This window comes from Pinus tabuliformis, chromosome Q (genome assembly GCF_031772625.1).
Source record: "Pinus tabuliformis cultivar Carrire ecotype Pingquan chromosome Q, CPIR1, whole genome shotgun sequence".
Lineage (NCBI taxonomy): Eukaryota > Viridiplantae > Streptophyta > Pinopsida > Pinales > Pinaceae > Pinus > Pinus tabuliformis.
The window spans coordinates 834,407,776-834,423,013 of NC_142296.1; the positions used below are offsets into that span (position 1 = coordinate 834,407,776).

A 15,238-nucleotide genomic window follows, 5' to 3' on the forward strand; every position below is an offset into this window, starting at 1 on the left:
TTCCATTTGTTTACAATAAATAGATCATATGCTTTGATTGTTGTCGTCTTTTGTTTATGTTGGCAGGTACCAATTGAGCGAGTTCAGTTTCTGGAGCAACTCAAAGGAGATCAAAGGAAGCGAAGGATCACAAGCAAGTTCTTTTATCTTATCTGTTTATTGTAGGAAAAGGTTAAACATATTTACTTCAGTTGTTCTAAGTGTAACTACCCACTTAGGGAAGATATACTTATCCATAGGTATAAATTCAGTATAACACCCATGTCGAAGATCTACCTCCATCATGTGGCCGAAACTGTTTGAGGCAGATAAGACTACATGCCTCTAAATACCACTAGTTTTCCATCTGGCCCCATGAACTCCATCTCAGCTTTCCTCTAATTTGTCGTGACTCACCCAAGGGAATAAAACCACTGGACACCCATCACCATGTTGGTGTCTGGCACATCGACCACAAATAAGTGGTCTGTCATCAAGTAGTTTCCCATAACTACTATCAAGGAGGGCACGTATCTGGTACACTGGATGGTATGGTCCCCTCAAACTCTGTTGTGGTGAGGCCCCTCCTCTGGACCAACTGTGCATCTATGAAATTGTGGGTAGCCCCACTTTCCACCAAGATCAACACCCTTTGTCTCTGTACCGTACCTCTGATCCTGAGTTTCAAAAAATTAGGAATCTCGCATAAAGAATTAAGGACTCCTCCTGATGTGGCAAGAGATGCCCCTCCTTGTGGAGGTGGTGGTGGTGGCCCTCTATTCGCCAGACTCTATCCATCCATCCCACCATAATCCTGCTCCACCTCGTCCTCCTGGTCACTGTCAGAAAAGACCTCAAAGTAATGTGCTCTACCTGTAGTGCACCTTTTGGTCAGGTTCCCAGGGCTCTCTGCATGTGAAGCACAACTTCCTCCTCCGGAGGTCCTTCCATGTCTCCTCATCTGACTTTCCCCTCCCCTATGTGGTCCTCAATGGTGAGGGTCTAGTCTCATGCCCCTTCTGTGGAAAAGTGGTCCGTGCAGGAAATGACGCCCTGGTCTTGGGGATGGCCCCTGTAAATATCTAGCACACACAATCGCTTCCTGCAACATGGAGGGTTTGTGTGACTTCACCAATCCACGCAGGGGCTCAAGCAAGCCCTCAGTGAAGGTGTATACCCTCCTTGCCTCAGACAAATCCAGGACCATCACTGACACACACAGAAAGTCTGAGAAGTACTGCTTTGGGTTGCTTGTTTGGTGCAGTTGTGTCAGTTCCCTGAAATATGCCTTCGGATCCCACTAATAAAATCGCTCCACCACCCTCCGGGTGAATTCCTGTTAAGAAACTATCTGGGCATGCCCCAAAGTGGTTAGGTCTTGAAACCACTAGTCACGGGCTTCCCCCTCCAAGTGCAGCGCTGCCATCTTAATGGATTCCTGCTTCACCATATGGTTGAGTTAAAAGTATGTGTCCATATTTTCAACCCAAGCCCTGACTATGCAATTGGAAGTGCCATCAAATGTAGGGAAATACATCCTCCCTATATTTCTCTGTAGCTCATAGTTTTGTGTCCCTTGTCCTACGTACCCCTTATTCATGTCACTCTGCTTTAGCTTGCAGTAATCTCTGAAGGAGAGGGCTTCTTTGAAGTCTTCATCCATTTCTTGCCACTCTTTGAAGTAATCCCCCATCTGAGGGGTGTCTTCCTCCCTTGCTGGTTCTATTTGTGCCATTGGCACGAAAGAGGGTAGTGTATCCCTAGTTGGCATGCTAACTGAAGGGTGCTACGCTGCTGGTGAGGGGTGATCTAGAGGCTGAGAGGCCTCAAAGTTTCTCCACATAAAAACCCTCCAGGTGTGGCCCTGTGTCTTTTCTAGGACTTGATCTCATCCAGCATGTCTTTCTGACCCCTGAACAAGTCACTCAAGGCCCTCAGGAGGCTATCAAAATCCATCTCCTCCCTGCTCTTGGGATTTGTCATTTCCTCCTCTTCAGCCACTGCCTTCCCTCTTTCCTCTGTATTTGGTGTAATTTCTAACTCCCTTTCTCTTCTCTTGTACCTATGTCTCCAGTAAGTGATGTTCTGCTAGTCTTCTCCTCTCATAGGAAACAAACCCCACAGCTGAGCCAAGAACTAGGCTCCGATACCACTGTAATGTTCCTAAGTATGGATTGAGTGATATTTAAACAAATAAACAATGCAACAACATAAAATTAAAAACATGCATTATACATCCATGAAAACACTATAAATATGGAACTACTTAGACATATATTATAAAATCTGAGAGCATAGGTACAATATAAAATGAAGTGGTGGACCGAGGCTTGTCTCAATGACAAGCTTGACAAAACCCAGGTGATGGAATAACTGAGCTGAAGGCTGCCCAGTTGCTGCACCACTCTGCAATGCATTGTCCTAGTAAAACTGTTGCCTTGTTGAACTTCGACCTGCTAGAATGTGCCCAAAAACTCCCTAGAAATTCATATCTTTTCAGCTTCGGACTCCTTGGAAAAAACCCAGAAAAATTTAGAAGGTAATTTCTCTGGTTTTGACTTTGGAATTTCAGCCTCCTTGGATCTCCTCCCCAATTGCTGCTGCCAAATTCGACTTGCAGGAAATAGCCTGAAAATCCCTCTAAAAACTCCCCTAGAATGCTGGGTTCACTTGTGCTAACTGACTCCTTTCTCCTTGGATGATTCTTGGCCCAGATGACTGCTCTCTCAAGCACCATGAATTTACTTACAAAGGCCTCTGCGCAATCCCTCTGCCCAGAAAATCATACTGTTGAAATGCCTATTGAGCTGGTTGTAAAACCGAGTGAAAATGTCCTCAACCAACAACCTTTTTAGCTCCTAGAACTCCCAGTAAGCTATGGACCTCCTTGCTGGCTTAATCTCCTTCTACATGTTTTTGGTTGCGTAGGAAATACATAGTCTCCTTCTTTGCATGGCTGGATGAAGTGTATGACTATGTTGGAACCTCTGAAATCCCTGTGGAACAACCTCCCTAAGGCACATATGGTCCCCCGAAGTAGAGGTTGAATCTATTGCTTGGAAGATTCGTGGCTAAATAGCTGGTAGACTCGCTAAGTAGCAGAGCATACAAAGATGAGTTTGTTTGTAAAATGATCAAGATGCTGCAAAATGAGAGCTCCTCCCTCTTTTATCACCTTGGGTCCCCTTGGCCTCATGTGGCCCCCTCCTTCCACTAATTTTATTCCCTCCAAGATCATGCAAAGGCCAAGTTCAAATTATTCATGTCGGTGGCCCCCACATTCCACTAGCTACCATAAATAAAGTCAAATTCCCTATAGTTCCTAAGTTTTGCATGTGGGGTCCTCCTCCTAAGCCAAAAATGATGCCAAAAATTTGTTGTTGCACCCTGTTAATAATACATTTGAGAAGGGACATGACAGACAATCCTATGATATGTCAAGTTGATATTAAAACACATAACCCCAGCCTTGAATTTGGATTTTATTCTTGTCCTTCTCTACGACCTCATTTTCATAACCTCTTGCCCCTTGATCTGCCTGATTTTCAATTTTCCAATCTAAATAGTGATAAGGAGCAAGGTAGTCACATTTAACAGGTAGAGGAGCAAGAAAGTGAGGATTATTTTGAGCTTTCTTCTCTTTTTCAAAATCCTCCATTTCAAGAAAATGCTCTCCCATCCTTGGTTGATTTTGAATCTAGCAATCTCGGTGATGAATAAAATGAATCTGATTTGCTTAATCAATCTGAAGTCTTGGAAAACCTTCATTTTGTTGATTCCGACTTGATTATTGTCTGTAATGATGGTTATCCAAGTGCACCTTTTGATCTTACGATTTCTCAATAAAACTTTGTTTTGAAAGATTTAAATCTTGAATCTGTTTCAGTCAAGGGATATTTTCTCATGGAAGCTTCTCCTCAACTCCTTGTTCTTTGTGTCTTATTTCTTTTGTGGCTTGTTCCTTAGATCTCCCACCCGATAAGAAGAAATATGAAGTGTAACAAGGAAGTGAAGTCATCCAGGATGAAGGAGTAAGTAATCAACTTATCATGTATTCTTTCCATTCCTTGTCATTTCTAATTTTTCATGAAGAAAATTATCCTATTTAGGTTACTTAAAAAATTCATTCAATTTGTCCATCCTTAAATGTGTAATTATAAGAACCTTATGACCTAGGTAATTTGTTTATTGAAGATGTAAGTTCTAACCAAATTAGTGATGTAGATGATTTCCATTTGGATTGTAATAATCTAGTTGAAATTACTGATGGTAGCTCTCCATGTACCATGCATGATCTGATCCAATCTTCGATATGCCATTCTACAATCTTTGAAAGTTCCAAGACTTTCCAGGAAGTCGAGACACTTCAAATTCCATTTATGGTTATGTTAGGTTCTCGTGACTCTAGTAAGATCCTTGAACTAAGTCAAATTTGAGTTTTCTCACAAATTTATTTTCTTTGCATGTTTTCACTGAATGCAAATTCATTATTGAAAGATGTTTCCTATTTTCGATATAACTCTTTTAAATTTCAAGATTCAGTTTCTGATCGGATTGAAGATTATGTTTCAGTTAGTTAATCTTAATGCAAATATCTTATTTCAAACTTAGGTTTGGAATGCGTACCTTTCATGAATGAATATAGCTATGAAGTTAATAAGTTTGAATATTATTAGTGGGCGAAGGATTCATACCTATAAGATGTTTTTGAAAGTAATAAGATCCTAATCCTTCTTGTGAATATTCTGATACTAATTATTTTCTTCATGGCACCAGATATCCTCTTTAGTGTCAATGAATGCTTGTGTTATTTGTTGAATCAAGTTCCTCTTTTTCATCCACTACATCTCGACTGGTTTCATGTGTTTGCCATATTGGCATTCCTTTTTAATGATTATGATGTCAGTCCAATTTGTAACCAATCAAAAGTAGATGGTTTTTCACATTCAACATATGAGGAAGATGATTCTTTCATTCGAAGCATTTGTAAAGTTGTTCAAACTGATATATCTTTGATGTTTCCTAACCGAGAATCTTATGCCTTAATTAGTCCATCTGATCATGGTTCTTGTTCTAACAATTGTTATTCAATTGATCATTTTCCCACTATTGTACCTAATGATGGTTGTTTTACATCAACTGATCTTTATGGTTTATCATCTCAATATTTAGACACTTGTCAAGTAGTTGAGGCACTTTAGCCTTTGTTGATGGTTATGTCAGGTCCTCATTATCTTGACAAGATTTTTGAATATGATCAAATTTATATTCCCTTGAAGATTCTCATCCTAATTCTGTGTTATTAACTACAAATTGTTTCTCTCAAGGGTTTCAAGATCTATGAGAGGATTGTTTTGAATTTCATGATCCAATCTATAATCAGTTGGAGTCATCTTACTTAGTAAGCCCATTTTCTAAGAACATATTTCTATATTTCTTGATGTTTGCTAACAAGGACAACACAAATGCAGGTGCTTTCACAAGGAGTTGTAGAGGTTTGTATGATTTTTGTTCTTATAAAAGATGTAAGGTTGTAGATTGGGTAAAGTCAAGTGTTGTGACACATATTTCTTCTTTTAAGAAAGACCTTTAATGTTTTGTGCAATATTTTCAAGCTTATGTATTTTCTATTGCACATTATCATATACCGGTTGTAATTTCTCTTATCTTTGTGTTTGAAAGTCTAGACTTATTACGATGGATTCATTGGAAATATCACTACACTTAGCACAGAGCTTCTAGATTGTTACATTAGGAGTAGGCTTAGTTGCATTTATTTTCCTTTGCATTGCATCTACCTTCTTTCCTACTCTCCATCTAGTCTTTACATCTATTTTGTTTTCGTATCTTTGTCTTACATGATGCTTCTGGGTCCAGTCTCCATTTGCTTTATCTCTCATTTTTTTTGTTGTTGCTTTGTTTTTTCTTTTCTTTCGTGTTTGTTTTACAAGACTTTACATGAAATATGTAAGTAATAACATTTTCTTGTTGATTCTAGGATCCTCATTCCTCAACTTCACATTGTAAGTAATAATGTTTTCTTGTTGATCCAATCAAGTAGATAAAGGTAAGGGGAAAATCAATTAGCAAGAAAAATAATATTAGAGGTCTATACTACCTTCTATGAAGGAAAAACCTCTCCTTCTCTCAATAAGTCGGGATCTTTCTTCCATTCATGAAAAAAATAAGTTCTTAAGCATAGTTATATAAATAAAATAAATAAAGGGTGAAAGAAGAGAAAGGCTTCCTACACAAAGAGGTGAAACAAGTAAATTTGATGGGGTACTATTCAGGCTTGCTGGCAGCGAAGCAATGCTTGTGTTATTGTAGTGACTCCGCTAGGGTACTGTCCATGCTTGCTGGAAGCGGAGCAACACCAGAGGTGAAAACTCATACTCTTATTATCTTAAAATCATAGTTATATATTACCCTTTCCTAGATCAAAACAACTGTGTTTTGGCAAGCCTTGATATGTGTTCAACCGAGTAAGGTAATGGAAGGGACTATATATCTAACCGGGATAAGTAGGGAAGCCAAGATAATCTGCAAGATGAATCAATACTTCCTGAAAGAATGAGATCTTGCACCTAGATAATTAAACCTAGATAGAGAAGCTGGAGTTCTACCAGTGTGTCACCAAGTGTTGACGTTGCGATCAACACCCTCAAAAAATTCTCCCACACGTCAATTTTGGAGCCTACGGAGGATCCTACGAACTATCATCCCAAGATCACTTCATGGTTGGTCAAATTTTTTTGTTTGAGTTGTCTTCATGTAAGATTCTAAGTGTCAAATTCACTTGCCTACACATGCCCAATCCTTGATGAATTCATAAGCACACTTCTTGTATGAAAGCTTGAACATGCACAACACCGTTCATCAAGATAGTGTTTGGGTGATGTTAAACTCATGTCGACAGTTAGTGCACACTTTTATTGGCATTCTCCCTCATTTTGATTGCAATTGTACTTTTAGTTCAATGAGTTTTCCCAATTGTCACTTTTTCGCACCTTTACCTTCACAAGCATCATGTTTACAACTATCTCTTTTGCTTGCTTCCACTTTAGTAAATGAATTTTCATGTTATCTTCCCTCTGGCATGTGTTTCTTTCAAGGTTGTTCACATTTTTCATGTTTTGTCTTCATGTTTTCCTCCTTCTCAACGCAAGTTGTAAAGGCATTGGCCCTCCTACTAGGTGATGAGCGCAACTTATTCATGAGTCTCATTAATGCATCTTTTCGTCCCATACTTGCGCAATAAGTATTTTCTAAGGTCTCCTCCCTCTCACAAGTGCATTATTGCTTCCTAGGATAAATGAACTAGCCTTTTGATGCCTCCCTCAGTGAAAAGTGCATTCTTGATGAACAAGCAACCACTGTTAGAGGGCACTGCGCCCTCCCAATCCTGAGTGCACTTTGGAACAACGGAGCACATTTCAAAACAACAAGGCGTAATTCAACAAAGAAAGGATGCTCTGTCTCTTTAAAAGCACGAGGTGTAGTCACGAAGCATGAAGCCTTCTGTTAGGGTGCAACCCTAACCCCCTTATTTATGTAATAGGATCAAGTCATAGTTATAGTTAGTTAAAGAGTCAATAAAGCCCATATTAATAATTGTAAGTGGTTGACCTGCATTTAAAGAAAGGGACCACAGTTAGTTGCAAATGGGCCATGGTATTAGATAGATGGTATTAAGAGAACCATGGTACTGACCCATGGTATTGCATGTATGAATCCTATATAAAGGATAGAGACTCCCCATTGAGGAGGTCGTGTCTTATTTTGTAATTGAGCCCTGCTCTATTGGAGGTTGCCCCCTCGAAGAGGCAAGTGAACATTGCTTTCATCTATGAATAATAAAATACATGTTGTTATTTCTCATTTTGTTCTGTGTTCTGGGTTGTGTTTCTTCGTATATTTGGTATTTTTGAATCTTATTGCAGGTCAAGAGTATAACACCTTCATCCTTCCCTTAGGGCCCATAGCACACTCATAAAGCGTGAAGCCTTCATCCCTCCCTTAGGGTGCATGGTGCACTCTTGAAGCACGAAGCGTTTATCCTTCCCTCTTCCCTTAAGGTGCATGGTGCACTCATGAAGCACGAAGCCTTAGGGCGCATGACACAATCATGAAGCATGAATCCTTCATCCTTCCCTTAGGGTGCATGGCACACTCTTGAGGCATGAAGCCTTCATCCTTCCATCTTCCCCTAGGGTACTTGGTACAGTCACAAAGACTGAAGCCTCCATTTGAGCGCACTCCTTTGACTCGAATAACTGCGCCCTCCTAGTTCCTTTTGAGTACACAATCACACTGGGAAGGCACAAAGCTTGATCCCTTGTTCCTTTAGTGTGCGTCCCTTCACCCTCCATTGTCCCTTGAGTGCACAAGTGCACTTTGAAGCAACGAATGATTCTCCTTCGTGCTTCGAACCCGCGACCTGCTCCCTTGAGTTCTCTCTATCTCTTGCTTGAGCATACCTTGAAGGCCTCTTATGATACTTTACCTTTAATTGCCTTTAGCATAGTAAAAATGAAAAATGGATCCTTCCTAAGCCACCGATGAGCTTTAATATGCCTCACAATCAAGCCTCCTTCTTTTAACCTTCTCATAGGCCTATCATGAGATGACCATTCCATGAGATAAATAATGATAGAATATATGATTTTAAGATTGATGTTGCCTTGTCATGAATGATTTTGACTGGTAAGAGTACCTTATTAGCATGACAAGGTTATGCTAAAAGCATATAGCAAGGAGAAAGCATAACGAAACACCTGTGGAGAAGAAGAACAAAAGAGAGCTATCATGGAGACATGTAGTAGATACTGGAACGAGAGAGAAAGATGACATTGTATGATGACTCAGAGTATTCCAATATTGATCAAAGACCCTTTGGAGGGTGAAGGATAAGCAACAAATTGGATCTTTCATGAAGATGAAGCATAGATCAAGTCTACCACAAGAATGCAAGATGAAGAAACAATGAATACAACTTGGCATTGCCACCTCATCATGAAGTCAATGTCATCATTGTCAAGTTGTAACTTGTACAAGTGTAATCATAATAGTCAATATGTGTCCATGTGTCATGCCATATAATCATGTGGAATGTAATGATGTATTCTCAAGAAAAGGATCAAATGTAATGTGTGGAAGTCCAAGAGTCATATGTGGAATATGAAGAGTCACATAGCCATATATGGACAAAAGAGTTGTATAGAAGTCCAAAAGTCACATAGAGAAGTACAAAGGTAATTTAGAAGTTCAAGAGTTGTTTATAAGTCCAAAGGAAACATTAGAAGTTCAAGAGTAATGAGGATATGAAAGGTCATTCCTCTTGTTATAAAATAAACCTCATAACTCAAGCAAAAGGCTTTTGGAGGCTTAAGCTTTGGAGAGCTAGTCTTGGATTCTCTAATTGTCATAGGAGAGAAAACTATTATTTGGAGAAGCAAAAAGTGAATTAATGTTCCACTATTGGAACTAGTGCCTCACTAATGTAACTATGTTATTAGATCTTTCACCTAATATTGAAGCTCAATCAGGCAACACATTTTCATGCATGTATCATGAATGTTCTAGGACTATTCTTGGAATTTTTACAATATATGTTGTGTTCATATGTACTAGAGAAATTGGACTATTTCAATGGCTCTGGTACTCATCTAGTTGAATGTGTGTTGTATTCGATTTAACAATCGTTATGTGAACTATTTTTCTAACAAATATTTTCATGCTATGGCATGTCTCTCTTAGGTTAGTACTAGTACTTCCTTCCAGAGACTCACTTTCGTCTCTGGCTATATATATATATATATATATATATATATATATATATATATATATATATATATATATATATATATATATATATATATATATATATATATACATCTTTCATGTGGTCGAATAGCCTCCTCTAGGCCGACTTGTTGCTGGTAGGGATGACTTGTGCTTAAAGGCTCATGCATTTCTAGACTCAAAAAATATATATTTTACATGTTACAACTTTCCCAATAGGGTATTATACAAATGATAAAGACTCTTTTAACTCAAGAAAAATATTCTTTTGACTTGAAAAACCCTAGGAGCATGAAATGCATGCTTGACCTAGTTGACCAATACAAGTAGAGCATGAAACCATGCTTGAAAATAATAATTTTATTTCTTATTTTGCTTGTAACATATGATATATATAATGACATGAGTACAATGACAATTATGAAGATCGAAACTAGTTACATTTTCCAACACAATTTTATTTTTTAAAATTTGCATTAAGAAACATGCACCCTAGGGGCTTACAACCCTAAGGATGAACTTCCTTTCACTTAAAAACCTTGGACCCAGTCTATTGGGAGGAGGAGGATCAAGTATTTTAAGCACCCCATGCTTCTCCATCATCAAGTTATTTTTTCGATGAAGATGGACCGAAGATTGGAAAGCCTCCAGGAATGTCAGCCTTCAAAGATTCTCTTCCAAACCCATCAAAGATACACCTACTCATAGGTCCTAGAAACCCCAACATTTTTTCAAAACCTCATTGGACTAATGATATTAAAATTGAAAAATATTTTGGTATGTGCATCAAGAATCAATTGGTGTCAGCAGGGAGTATGAACACTCGGTTTCTGAAATTCGATTTATCAGTTTTCATGAAATTAGAATTGCTATGATGGGTGATAATTATGGGTTGTTAGGCAACAATTGGTGTGCTAATGGAAAAAGGAAATCCCAAATTAAGTAAGGCTAGGAAGAATTTCTCTGTATGGAAATTAGGATCACTTGATGAAACTACTATTTCTGTTATACCTGTCACTAGAAGGAATCACCTGATAATATCTTATTAATATTTAATGCCAAAATTTCCCTTGAGGACAAGCAAGATGAATTTTCTCTTAGTGTATTAGAAGTTGACCAAATTTTCAAACTCGGAACTTCCTTGGGACTATGTTGTGAAGCAAAAGGATGGAATTCCATGCACTGTGATTTATAAACCACCATTGTGGGGCATATTGTCAATATCATATTTCGGTAAGACATAAAAAAGCATACCACAAAACGTGCAAAAATGATTGATGGAAGTCCGAAGACAACATTTCGTAATCCAATTGATTGCAATAGGTTTATATGGTGAATCCTTTGGTAAATAATGCTAATAACAAGAAGCTTTGCAAAACTACAAGAATAATATCTACCGGTGATTTGAAAAAGCCTCTTAGTGATGCTAAAGAGGTGACAACTAAGCACCAATCACAGGGAATTAGGTTCCTTGGAAAAGTTTCAAATGCAAAGAATATTGACCCAAAGGCTAGTGATTGAAAATATGATACCTAAACAAAGAAAGTAAAAGAATTTGATGAGTATCTCGAGAAAAGGCTTTCTTTACCAACATGGTGAGGGAAAGCAAGAACTTGGAGCTAAAAGGAAGAAGAATATCGAAAATTCCTCTCCAAGCTTTTCATCACCAATTTGGTTATGGATAATTCACAAACCCACAATTGAGTTAACCATACAAAATATTTGTCTTCATTAGATTTTGGCACATTGTAATCACTTGGTTATGGGTTATCCACCAATCTAGATCCATCTTAATTTAAGATCTATAAAGCACCGAGAGGGATCAAATCTCTTATGGTCCAAAACTATTTTTTGAGTGCAAAAATTGAGGAAATATTTGCACCTTGAGAGATTTGATCCCTCTCGACTTTTAATAGATTCGAAGTTAAGATGGATCTAGGTTGGTTTGATATATATATATATATATATATATATATATATATATATATATATGCTTGGTAATTAAGACAATCTACTTGAAGCTCCGTTGTTAGATCATAAAACCTAGTAAACTCCTATGTTATAGCGTAAAACCCAACAATAATATATACCTTTGTCTTTGCAAGAGTCGAGGATATTAATTATCATTGGTTTAATTTTATTTTTAATGTTATCATTTGATCTCCTAAATAAAACTCAATAAAAATTGTATGTAAACTAAGTTGTTATGAACATCTGAGAGACATATTCTAGTGATTTTTCATGCAGAGGTTAAAACCAACGGTTGACAAAATCTAAAGTGACCAACTCCAATAAATTTTAATGCTGACAAAAAACTATAAAATAAAATGTAAGACTGCATGTGCCATATTTTATTTTTTCATGCTCGTGTCTCTCTTCACACTCAAGAGTAAAATTTCAAACGTATAAAGTAAATGAATAACATACAAAACAACCTGGAAAAATATAATCTTTGAAGGCTATGTATCAGAGTGAGCAATGTTGTTTTTCCCAAGTTTTACCTCGAAGACATGCATCCACATATTAGGATTTAATTTAATCTAGCTAAAATATTTTATTGCAATGAATGTTTCACATTAGCCAAGAATACTTTTAAATAGGATACATTAGAGAAGAATACCACTGGAAAAACCATGGGATGTGAAAACCCAAAGCCCAAAAACCTCCATCTGTAAATTCAATATTTTATCTCAATTTTATTTCAATTATTAATTATTATTATTATTATTTTTAATGTAATTTGACGATTAGAGAAGAATACCATGGGAAAAACCATGGGTTGTGGAAACCTGGAGCCCAAAAACATTCATCTATAAATTTACTATTTTTTCTCAATTTTATTAAAATTATTAATTATTAATTATTTCTTTTGTTTTACATATTTTTGATATTTCAAAATTTTATTTTATTTATTTTTATGTAATTTGACCATTAGAGAAGAATATCATGGGAAAAACCATGGGTTGCGAAAACATGGAGGCTAATTTTTTTTTTTTTTTTCCAAGTCAAAATGTTTACATAAAATATTCACATATTTAAATCCTACACATATAACATCTAATGCCTACACATCTACCCCATACTGGGTTGTAGAGCGCCTCTCGGCGCAGCAAAACCATAATTATGGGAACCAACCAAAACCCTTGTCTTCATTAGCTCTTAGTTATGGTTCAACCATACCAAAACCCTTGTCTTCCTTAGCTCTTGGTTATGGGTCAACGACACAAAACCCTTGTCTTCAACTACACTTGATTATGGGCCATCAACAAACCCACAGTTACGGGTTAATGACATAATATCCTTCTTCTAATTGGCACTTTATGTATTGTAATCATCATGGGTTATGGCTTACCCAAAAACCCATGGTTATGGGTTAACCACACAAAACCCTTCATTGGCTCATATCTTCTTCATCAAGGTCATTGGCTCAATATGAGCCATGTTTAGCAGAAACTTCTCATGAGGGAAATTGACGCAATGGGGACCATTTATTTCTAAGGGGAAAGTAATACCCAGACATGATGTTTACCCATGCTATCCACTTGTGGTATTCACCCATGGTATTAATAATAAAAAATATGTAACTCAAGGAGGCACCAAAAAAACTTTAAATATTAGGCTTCACCTTACAAAAGGAAAAATTATTTTTGTCATAACGTTGTAGTAAAAGTTTCTTTTTTTTTTAATAAAGAATTTGATTCTATCTCTTTCTTTATATATATTGTGATGTATTGGGTGTGTGCATTTTCATCAATGTAATTGAGAATAGTTCTGTGGTAAACTTGGAGCACACCTTGCTAATTTTGAAGTCAAGAGTCATATTGATGATTATAAATGGTAGAATACTTTCCCAAAATTCCATCCAAGAAAATCTCCATTAAGTTCCTAGCTTGCGATTTGCATGGGCTATTGATTTTTAACTTAAATGCCAAAAATTAGAGGGAGAAGAGTTAGATGGGCTAGTGACTTTTAAGTTAGAATTTGAGAACCAAATTTTCTTACCTATCCAAATTTTGTGACCAAGAGATTTTGAGGCTATTGGTGTTGAAGCATTCAACGAGGAGGGATATTGCTTTCCCCTCTACAATTTTTCACAAGGAATAAATCTCTTGAAATATAGCTATATTACTGGCCAACAAAATTTTCCAACACATGAATTTGGGAGAGCTTCCCAAAGTCTTTTGAGAAAGGGGTTTCCCTAAAAAGGATTCTATGTACGTGCTTGGCATGGATCAAAGAATTCAATAACGTGGGATGGAAATTGGAGTCTTGGAGCTAGACTTAACGCTACAATCCATTCCAGGTAAATTTACATGAAAAAGTTAAATGGGAGATGGATTCATCATTTTCCAAATTAACAACGCAAATTGATGGCCCTTGAATGCCTCTTTTAGTGATATTTTTTATGGGCAAGAATCTAGCAGTATATGTTGATTTTAGGAATAATATATGTATGCCAAGACCTAGATTTAGTAGGAAGTCCATTAGGGAAGAGAGGAGATTCATAACCTTGGTGCACTGAATAACCAGAGTAGCCCCACCCTCTATAACCTTCATCACTTTTGTGACTCGGAGAACACCCTATTAATTTTGAAGTTAGGAGGCTTATTGATGATAGTTAATGGTAGGATACGTTCCCAAAATTCAATCCAAGATCTTTGTTAGGAGCCTTGTTTGAGATTTGGATAGGATAGTGATTTTTAACTTAGATTCCAAATATTAGAGGGGGAAGAGTTGGATGGGCTAGTGATTTTTAGGTTAAACATAAAGGACCAACTTTTTCTTCCTTATCCAATTTTTGTGGCCAATAGATTTAGAGGCTTTATTCTTAACGTGTTCAATGAGTAAGGATATTGGTTATTCTTCTACAATTTTATGTTTGGAATGAATCTCTTGAAAGATAGATTTGTTATGGGCTAGCCAAATTTTCCAACATGTGAATTTGGGGAGAGCTTGCCAGAGTCTTTTAAGAAGTGGTTTTCCCAAAAGGATCCTATGTACGAGCTGGGCCATGCGTTAAAGAATTTAAGAATGTGGGATGGCCATTGGAATCTTGGATTTAGAAGTTTTGATCCTACATTCCATACTTTGTTAGTAAAATTACATGACAAAATAAATGGGAGATGGATTCATTATTTTCCAAATAGAGAGCGCACATTAATGGCCATTGAATGCCTCTTTATTGAGATTCTTAGTGGTAAGAAGATTTTTGTGGGCAAGAATCTAGCAGAATATGTTGATTTTAAGAATCCCCTTTGTATTCCAAATTTGCTTCCAAGACCTAGATTTAGTAGGAAGTCCATTAGGGAAGAGAATATATTTGTAACGTTTGTGCACTAAGTACCTAGAGTCACCCAATCCTCTAGAATCTTCATCACTTTTCTGATTAGGATCACACCCTACTAATTTTGAATTTAGGAGTCTTATTGATGATTGTAAATGGCAAGGCACATTC

The 15,238-nt window shown here is 37.1% G+C and overlaps 1 pseudogene; it reads left to right on the top strand.

Annotated features, from left to right (window-relative positions):
- Positions 1 to 10,654: 10,654 nt before the first annotated feature.
- LOC149222191 (uncharacterized) lies at positions 10,655 to 11,382 on the top strand (annotated as a pseudogene).
- The last annotated feature ends 3,856 nt before the right edge of the window (positions 11,383 to 15,238 follow it).